The sequence below is a fragment of the Callorhinus ursinus genome, unplaced genomic scaffold, assembly GCF_003265705.2.
Source record: "Callorhinus ursinus isolate GAN/ISIS: 27379988/994484 unplaced genomic scaffold, GSC_fseal_2.0 scaffold1046, whole genome shotgun sequence".
Classification (NCBI taxonomy): Eukaryota; Metazoa; Chordata; class Mammalia; order Carnivora; family Otariidae; genus Callorhinus; species Callorhinus ursinus.
In genome coordinates, this window is record NW_027398101.1 from 1 (window position 1) to 10040 (window position 10040).

At 42.6% G+C, this 10040-nt stretch overlaps 1 non-coding gene across 1 annotated transcript; it reads right to left on the minus strand.

Moving 5' to 3' along the window:
* Window positions 1-2: 2 nt before the first annotated feature.
* LOC112819011 (U1 spliceosomal RNA) lies at window positions 3-166 on the minus strand. Its single transcript, XR_003206731.1, has one exon. It is a non-coding gene; the product is annotated as a U1 spliceosomal RNA (small nuclear RNA).
* Between the last annotated feature and the right edge of the window lie 9874 nt (window positions 167-10040).

A 10040-nucleotide genomic window follows, 5' to 3' on the forward strand; every position in this document is an offset into this window, starting at 1 on the left:
ATCAGGGGAAAGCGCGAACGCAGTCCCCCACTACCACAAATTATGCAGTCGAGTTTCCCACATTTGGGGAAATCGCAGGGGTCAGCACATCCGGAGTGCAATGGATAAGCCTCGCCCTGGGAAAACCACCTTCGTGATCATGGTATCTCCCCTGCCAGGTAAGTATGACTTCATGCCTACCCGCCCCACCTCAGCCTCACACGCCTTCCACTGTACACACACGCTCACTTGGCTCCCCACGACCCTGAGCCTCCCCACGCCTTCCACACACGCACGACACGCAGCTTCCACCAACAGCCCCGCACTCCTTCCCGCAGCACCGGAGATCAGATTGTATTTAGGCGGCAGGGGCCGAAACGGCAGCCCCTGCGCTGCCATATTTACATAGGACACGCCCTGTGTGTGACGCCACTGGAGTCCCCCTTCCCTCCGGCCCACGCCCCGCCCTTGCCCTCGCCCTCTCCTCCCTCCTCCCACGACGTCCTGCCGGCCAACCAGCGGGCGGGTGGCCGTGGGGGAAGTGACGTCCGCCTCTCCCTCTTTCCCTCCCCCCCGCCCCCCCCCCGCTGTGGCGGCGGGCGCGGGTTCTGAACCGTTGCGCTGCGGGGAGTCCGTCTGACAGGCTGCTGACGCCTGTGTACCTTTCTTCGGATGGAGAGTAGAAATTCAGGATTACAAAGGAAACGGGTTCCTTTCAAATCCAGTTATCTTTGTGACTGTAGCACTGTGTGTACACTATTAAAATTCACTAAGCATCACAACTGGTGGCAAAATCTATTCCCTTCTTGAAAGTTCAGTTTCATTCATGGGACATTTCATTCATTTCACTTTCAACCCTTAGATGTGGGAAAGTTGAATTTTCTTTTTCTAGTCTCTTTCTGGAACACACGTTATTCTGAAAGAAAGTTAAGAGTCCCCAGAAAAAGCCTAGACGTAGCTTTCCTGACACACGAGAAGTCATTTTAGGGCCCGGGCTATTTTCCCTGATCTATGATGCCCTACCTCTCTACTCACCTAAGCACACTTGTTGAAGAACTTCCTAGGAGGTGTCAGAATTACAAAGGAATGCAAAACTTTCGGTAGTTAAAAATTTTAAGAGAATTAAAGAGAGTGCAAAAACTAACAGTCTCTACCAGGCTAGGAAATAGCCTAACCATATCAGAGACAATAAATCAATGGTAAAACTCCCAGTATCTTTTCAAAAGTAAGCAAGACGCTGTATTCCTTACCAGAGATAAGGAGCCCACGACCCCACGACCCCACGACCCCACCTAGCATGTCCATAACCCCCTCCCCTTACCAATTACTTCTGCTTCATTAAAATGTTAAAGTCTCTGCCCTAGAAAGAGCACCAGCTTCATTAACGTACCATTAGATGCACTTACAGGCTTGTTTTCTAACAGGGGTGCAACCTTATGTCTGCCTTTACAGGCCACGACAAAACCCCCTTTTCCAAATATTCATCCTAACCCTAGGTAAAAAGAACTCACCCCTGTTTGGGGAGTCACGGCTTTGGAATTTATAGCCCGTGATCTCCTTATTTGCTGCAAATAGTTTCCTTTATATGACGGCTCCACCTGGGGTAGTCTCTACCTGTAACTCACCAAGGAGGGAAATCATGTTAGTCTGGTTACAATTCACATATGGACCTCCTGAACTCATCCACTTTCCTGAACAAAATGTCTTTTTTCTTCCTTGCTTTTACTTTGGTTTCTGGGAAATGTTCTTGCCGTCATCCTCCAACTCTAATTGAGGTAACCTGTGAATATCAAAGAAGTTAAATGAAAACATCATGACCTGTGAATGTCAACGAAAGGATCAAGAGAAGCTACAAGAACTACAAAGTGGTAACCGAGATATTGTATCTCTCAGTTAAATTGAGTTTGATCAAAAGAAGGGTCATTGTTAAAAAGAAAACCACAGACTCAGAATGGCATCACTTAGGTTAAGACCCCAAGTCAGTAAACGAGGAGGACTTAATACCTGACCTAACTGAAGTTTCACCACTGTCCCCTCAGGAATGTAACCTTGAACCAGCCAACATGGAGTTTCCTGATCAATACTAGGAAATTTACTGATAGACCCCCTTTTCTCCCCTTGCCTAAACAATACATTCCTTGTTAATAAATTCCTTCCTCCTCCTCCTCTCTCCCACTCCCTTCCGTTAATGCCCTCTCTTCTCCTTTAAAAACCTTTCAGAAAACTCAATGGAGCTCCCTCTACTTGCTAGATGGAATGCTGCCCTATTTATGAATTGTTTAATAATAAAGCTGATTAGATCTTCAAATGTACTTGGTTGAATTCAGTTTTTAAACAGGTCTTAGGGTAAAGTTAGCCTCATAGAATGAGGAAATGTTTTTTGTCTTCTATTTTCTGAAAGATATTGTAGAGAATTGGGATCATTCCCTTAAATGTTTGATAGAATTCACCAGTGAAACTAAGTCTGGTTTTGTTTTCAGAAGCTTATTAATTGCTTCATTTAGGCCTATTTAGATGATCAATTTTTCCTTGTGTGAGTTTTGGTAACTTGTGTCTTTCAAGGACTTGGTTCATTTCATCTAAGTTATCAAATTTGTGAGTTGTTCATTATAGTCCTTTATTATAATTTAATGTCCATGCAATCAGTACTAAGGGTCCTTCTTTCATTTTTGGTATTAGTAATTTGTATCTTCTGTATTTCTTGTTTAGTCTGGCTAGAGGTTCATCAATTTTATTTATCATTCCAAAGAACTAGCTTTTGATTTCACTGATTTTTCTCTATTAATTTCCTGTTTTTAATTTTATTGATTTCTGCTCTAATTTTTATTGTTTATTCTCATCTGCTTACTTTGAATTTAATTTGTCCTTTTTTTGAATTTGCAAAAGTGAAAGCTTAGATTATTGATTTTAGATCTTCTTTCTTTGCTAACACATGCATTCAATGTTATAAATTTCCCTTTAAACACTACTCTTGCTACATCCCACACATTTTTTTTAAGATTTTATTTATTTGACAGAGAGAGAGACACACAGCGAGAGAGGGAACACAAGCAGGGGGAGTGGGAGAGGGAGAAGCAGGCTTCCCGCGAAGCAGGGAGCTCGATGCGGGGCTCGATCCCAGGACCCTGGGATTATGACCTGAGCCAAAGGCAGTCGCTTAACGACTGAGTCACCAGGCGCCCCCACCCCACACATTTTTAAAAAAGATTTTATTTCTTTATTTGAGAGAGAGAGAGTGTGTGCACCAGTGGGGGGGGAGGGGCAAAGGGAGATGGAGAAGCTCCATCCAAGGACCCCCGGGATCATGACCTGAGCTGGAGACAGACACTTAACCAACTGAGCCACCCAGGTGCGCCCATCCCACACATTTTTATAAGCTGTATTTTCATTTTCAATTAGCTCAAAATAAATTCTCTTGAGAATTTTTCTTTGACCCATGTGTTATTCAAAGTGTGTTGTATAATCTCCAAATTTGGGGTTTTCCAGCTATCTTTCTGTTACTGATTTCCAGTTTCGTTCCATTGTGGTCTGAGAGCATGCGTTGTATTTCTATTCTTTAAAATTTGTTGAGATGTGTTTTATGGTCCAGAATGTGGCCTATCTTGGTCAATGTTCCATGTAAGCTTGAAATGAATGTGTATTCTACTTTTGTTGGATGAAGTAACATATAAATGTCAATTAGATCCACTTGATTGATGGTGCTATTCAGTTCAATTACATCCTCACTGATTTTTTGCCCACTGGATTTGTCTATTACTGAGAGAGGGATGCTGAAATCTCCAACTCTAATAGTGAATTTGTTTAGTTCTCCTTACAGTTCTATCAGTTTTTGCCTCATGTATTTGGATGTTCTGCTGTTACATACTTACTCATCGAGTATTGTTATACCTCCTGGATAACTGACCCCTTTATCATTATATAACACCACTTTTTATTCCTTGAAGTATATTCGGTCTGAAATTAATATAACCTGGATTCCAGTTTTCTATTGATTAATATCAGTTTGGTATATCTTCCTCTATCTCTTTACTTTTAATTTATCTATGTCTTTATGTTTAAAGTTTCTTTTTTAAAAAAGATTTTATATATTTGAGAGAGAGAACGTGAGAGAGAGACAGAGAGATCAGGAGCAGGGGGGAGGGGTAAAGGGAGAACCAGACTCCCCACTGAGCAGGGAGTCTAATGGGGGATCTAATCTAATGTGGGACTCCATCCCAGGACCCAAGGATCATGACCTGAGCCAAAGGCAGACGCTTAATTGACTGAGACACCCAGCACCCTAAGGTAAGTTTCTTATAGACCACATATAGTTGGGTCTTGTTTGCCACTCTTATAGTCTCTGTTTTTTAATTGATGTATTTAGAACATTCACATTTAAAGTGATTATTGATATAGTTGAATTAATATCTACCATATTTGTAACTGTTTCTATTCATTGCCTTTGTTCATTGTTCCTTTTTTCTTCCATTCTTTTTCAGCCTTCTCTGGTTTTAAGTGAGCATTTTACATGATTCTATTTTCTCATCTCTTAGAGTATCAATTATGTTTCTTTGTAAAATGTTTTAATGACTGCCCTGTAGTTAGCAATATACATTTACAAGTGATTTAAGTCAACTTGCAAATAACACAATAATTTTTCACAGGTAGTGCAGGTCCTTATAACAGAGCATTCCCAATTCCCTCTACTGTCCCTTACAATGTTGCTGTCCATTCATTTAATTCTCCACAAGCTATAATCATCTAATATATATATACACACACTTTTAAAAATATTTTATTATTTGAGAGAGAGTGAGCATGAGCAGGAGCAGAGGGAGAAGCAGACTCCCTGCTCAGCAGGGAGCCCAATGTGGGGCTTGATCCCAGGACTCCGGGATCATGACCCAAGCCGAAGGCAGCCACTCAGCCAACTGAGCCACCCAGGCGTCCAATATAATCATCTAATATATTTTTGCTACATATTTTTTTAAGATTTTTTATTTATTTACTCGACACAGAAAGAGAGACAGCTAGAGAAGGAACACAAGCAGGGGGAACGGGAGAGGGAGAGCCAGGCTCCTGGCTGAGCAGGGAGCCCGATGCGGGGCTCGATCCCAGGACTCTGGGATCATGACCTGAGCTGAAGGCAGGTGCTTAACGACTGAGCCACCCAGGCGCTCTGCTATATTATAATTTTGAACAAATTGTTATCTGTTAGATCAATTAACGATAAGAAAAATAAAACATTTTATTTATTTTCATTTATTCTTTCTCATTTTATTTTATTTTCATTTATTCTTTCTCATTCTATTCTTTCTAATGTTCTTCCTTTCTTTATGCAGATATGAATTTCTGACCTATGCCATTTTCTTCTCTGAAGAACTTCTTTTAACATTTCTTGCAAGGCAGATTTACTGGCAATAAGTTCCCCAATTTTTGTCTGAGTGTCTTTATTTTTCTTTCACTTTTGAAGGACACTTTTGCAGGATACAGAATTCTAGTTGGTGGGGATTTTCTTACAAAACTAATTATTTCACTGCACTCTCTTCTTGCTTGTATGGTTTCTGAAGAGAATTCTGATGTAATACTAATCCTTGTTATTCTATAAATAAGATGTGTTTTTCCTCATGCTTCTTTCAAGATGTTCTTTTTGTCTTTGATTTTGTGCACCTTGAACATTATATACTGTGATGGTTAATTTTATGTGTCAACCTGGCTGGGCCATGGTGCCCAGATATTTGGTCAAACATTATTCTGGATGTTTCTGTGAAGGAGTTTTTTTGGATGAGAATAACATGTCAGTCAGTGGAGTACTCTCCATACTGTACGGGGTCTCATCCAGTCAGTTAAAAGCTTTAATAGAATGAGCAAGAAGGAGCTCTGCCAGCAGACTGCCTTTTGACACCAACTCCAACTCTGAGTCTCCAGCCTGCTGGGCTGTCTCACCAGATTGGACTCATCAGGCTTCCACAGTCCCATAAGCCATTTTGGTACCAGGAGTTGCTCTAGAGGAACAGAATCTTAAGAATGTCTTCTATCTAGTTGGTTCTGGGGTTTCTGGAATTGGCTCTCTGATCTGTTTAGATTTAAAGACACTAATAACTCTATTTCCAGTAGAAAAGCAGCACTGATAGTCCACGGCACGATGTGGCAATAGAGATATGCAAAATATCATTGGATACTCCTACTCAAGTACTTAGAAAAGGCAGGGATTTGGGGGACTACGTATAGGATACCTTTGAACATTTTTGTCAAACTAACAAGTATAATGAGATTGGCTCACTCCATCATCAAATAGAAATGGTACATATGAAATAGGGCCCAAGTAGGCCCTGAAGGTACAAGGAAGTTACATGAAGAAGTGGCACAAATGCCCATGGTCCCCATTCCTGCTACACTACCCTCTCTCTCACCCAGAGCCTCATGGGGAGTTCCCTACAATTTACATAGAAAGAGAAGACTGGAACCTCACAGACGGTTCTGCTTGATACGCAGGCATCACCCAAAAGTGGACAGGCGTAGCACGACAGCTGCTTTCTGGGACAGCCCTGAAGGACAATGGTGGAACTTCCAGTGGTGGAACTCTGAGTAGTAAACCTGGTGGTTCATTTTACTCAGAAGGGACATGTTTGGAAAATCGGTGACAAGGAAGTCTGGGGAAGAAGTATGTGGATAGACTTTTCAGAATGAGTACAAACATGAGGATTTTAATAATCATGTGGATAAGAGGACCTGTTCTGTGGATACCAGTCAGCTTCTTTCCCCAGCCACCCACCCTGTCATCACCCAATGGGCTTATGAACAAAGTGACCACGGTGATAGGGATGGAGGTCATGCATAGGTTCAGCCACATGGACCTCTACTCAGCAAGGCTGACCTGCCTACAGTTGCCGCTGAGTGCCCAGTCTGCCAGGAGCACAGAGCAACACTCAGTCACCAATACAGCACCATTCCCCAGGGTGATCAGCCTGCTACCTAGTGGCAGATCGATGACATTAGGCCACTTCCACCATAGATGGCATAGTCTTTTGTTCTTACTGGAATAGACACTCTGAACACAGACTTGCCTTCCCTGCACACAATGCTTCTGCCAAATCTACTGTCCATGCACTTGTAGAATGCCTTATCCACCCAGATAGCATTCCACACAGCATTGTTTCTGGTTATGAACTGAATTGTGCCTCCGTGACCACCAAATTCATATGTGCATGCCTAACTCCCAATGTGACTGCTTGAAGACAGGGCCTTTAAGGAGGTAACTAAGGTTATATGAGGTCCGGTGAGGCCCTAATCCAATAAGACTGGTGTCCTTGTAAGAAGAGGAAGAGACACCAAGAGCTAGCTTTTTGTGTGTGCGTGTGTATGCATGCGTGCATGTGCACACCTATGCACAGAGGAAAGGCCATATGAGGACACAGAGAAAAGGCAGCTCAGGAAGAGAGACTTCACCCAAAACCAACCCTGCTAGCACCATGATGTTGGATTTCTAGCCTCCAGAGCTGTGAAAAAATAAATTTTTGTTGTTTAAGCCACCTGTCTATGATATTTTATTAGGACAGCCCAAGCAGACTAATACACTTCTGATCAAGGAAGTCATTCCAAAGACTATAAAGTGAGCCCACGCTTGTGGAATTCTCTAGTCTGACCATGATCCCCACCATCCAGAAGCCGGTAGCAGGGGACACCACTGGAACAGCCTTCTGAAGACTCAGTAACAGTGCCAACTGGGTTGCAATACCTTGAAGGACTGAGCAAGATTTTCCAGGAGGCTGTATATGCTCTGCATTGGTATCCAGTATGTGGTGCTGTTTCTCTCATAGCCAGGATTCAAGGGTCCAGCCAACAAAGGGTAGAAATAGGAGTGGTATCATTCACTAGTACCTCTAGTGATCCTAGCAAAACTTTTGCTTCCTGGGGCGCCTGGGTGGCTCAGTCGTTAAGCATCTGCCTTCGGCTCAGGTCATGATCCCAGGGTCCTGGGATCGAGCCCCGCATCGGGCTCCCTGCTTGGCGGAGAGCCTGCTTCTCCCTCCCCCTCTGCCTGCCACTCTGCCTGCTTGTGCTGTCTCTCTATCTGTCGAATAAATAAATAAAATCTTAAAAAAAAAAAAAAACTTTTGCTTCCTGTCCCTGCAGCCTTTTGCTCTATTGTTTGACCTACACTCTTTTCTGTATGGCCACGCGTTCCAGCTCAGGTGTGCTCTTCTAATCATAGAACCAGCAATATCAGCAGCCTTGCTAACACTTAGCCCCATCACTGGGCAAGTGTCATAGGATTTGACAGGTAAAGAATCATAGGACTGGCCCTGTTGTTTGGTGTTATGGACTGAACTGTGCTCCAGACCCTCACCCTGAATTCTTACATTGAAGCCCTAACCCTCAATGTCACTGTATTTGGAGGGAGGGCCTTTAAGGAGGTAATTATGGTTAAATGAGGTAGTAAGAATGGGGCTCTAATCTAATAGAACTGGTGTCCATATAAGAAGAGGAAGAGACACCAGAGACCTCTCTCCATGCACAGAGAAAAGGCCATTCAAGGACAGGGACAAGGCCGCCTTCTCCAAATGCCAGAAAGAAGTCTCATCAGAAGCCAACTCTGGTCTTCTGGCCTCCAAAACCGTGAGAAAATAAGGGTCTGTTGTTTAAGCCACCCAACCTGGGGTATCTTGTTATTGCAGCCCAAGCAGACTAATACAATACTTAGTAATCAGGTTGCATTCACTCAATCTGGCTACATAATGGGAAGTGAAAGTACATTCTGGAATAAGCACTATCCAATTCCATGGTATGAATATCGTGTCTTTTGCATCGATGTTGCCTTCCTCAGTTACATGTATACTTAAGCCTGGGCCCAGGACCACAAAATCAGGCAAAATGGGGGGAAAAATTGGAAGGTGCGAAGGATACAAAGTTTCATAATTGCATCCTCTCATCACCTTCAGATCTTAGAAACTTTTTCAATGAAGTTTGCACTTTATGTACCCTCAGGTTCGATCTGAGTACACAATCATTTAAGCAATTAAGCCAGTTTTTCCAACTTTCACCTCACATGCTTGGAGAAACAAGTATTTCAACTACCACTGAGAGTACCATTCTAAGGGTGATAAAGATGTGGTGTAATATTATGTCTCATCTAAGGGTGATAAAGAGACGTAACATTATGTCTCTTTGTCTTTTTTCTACATCCAGAATCTCTTCATTTTGCTTGTCCTGATTTGACCACAAACTGGAATCCCAACAACTCTTAACTGCCTCTGGAAAATCTGACCTAATATAACCCCAATCTCCAACTTGTACAGAGATAAGTATGGTAACGAAGGAGAAAGAGCCCCATTACAAAAACTCAGCTATCGCTGTCGATGATCATTATAAATTTCAACTGGCCTGAACGAAGGTTTCTGTTCAGCACTAAATATATAGGCCTATGTTAATTTGCAGGGATCTTCAAGGTGCTCATCATCCCCACCTAAAGGCCTCATGAGTAGTTGTCATCAGTTAAAGGAATTGATGTGGTGTACTAAAGGAAAATTAGTCCAGAAGCAGATGAAAAGATAAAGATTTCATAAAACAGAAGTGTAATTCCACATGTACTTAAGAGATAGAAAGTTGTAAGAGAAAGTATTTTCCACTCGGACAACAAGATAAAGCTGGATGATCTACCAGATCATGCCTGTCTTGAGCCCACCAGGGAGCTGAGATCGCAAGACCACTGGGTAGACCCAAGTCCAAAGCCTGGTAAACTTCTCCAAGGAGGGACATACACATGAACCATTTCATCTCTGGCAGATAATGAAAAGGAAAGACGGCAGCCATAAAAGTTGTGAAGGAGAAAACACCTGAATTTTTTTTACCATTTCTTAAAAGCCAAGTGTGGGCTATCATGACAGTTTAGTCTCGGAGGCTCATATATAAAGTGAGTTTTTGCCTGTTTTTCAGGTTTTTTTTTAAGATTTTATTTATTTATTCAAGAAAGAGAGGGGTAAAGGGGCAGAGGGAGAAGCAGACTCCCTGCTGAGTAGGGTGCCCAACTTGGGGCTCGATCCCAGGACTCTGGGATCATGACCTGAGTCAAAGGAAGATGC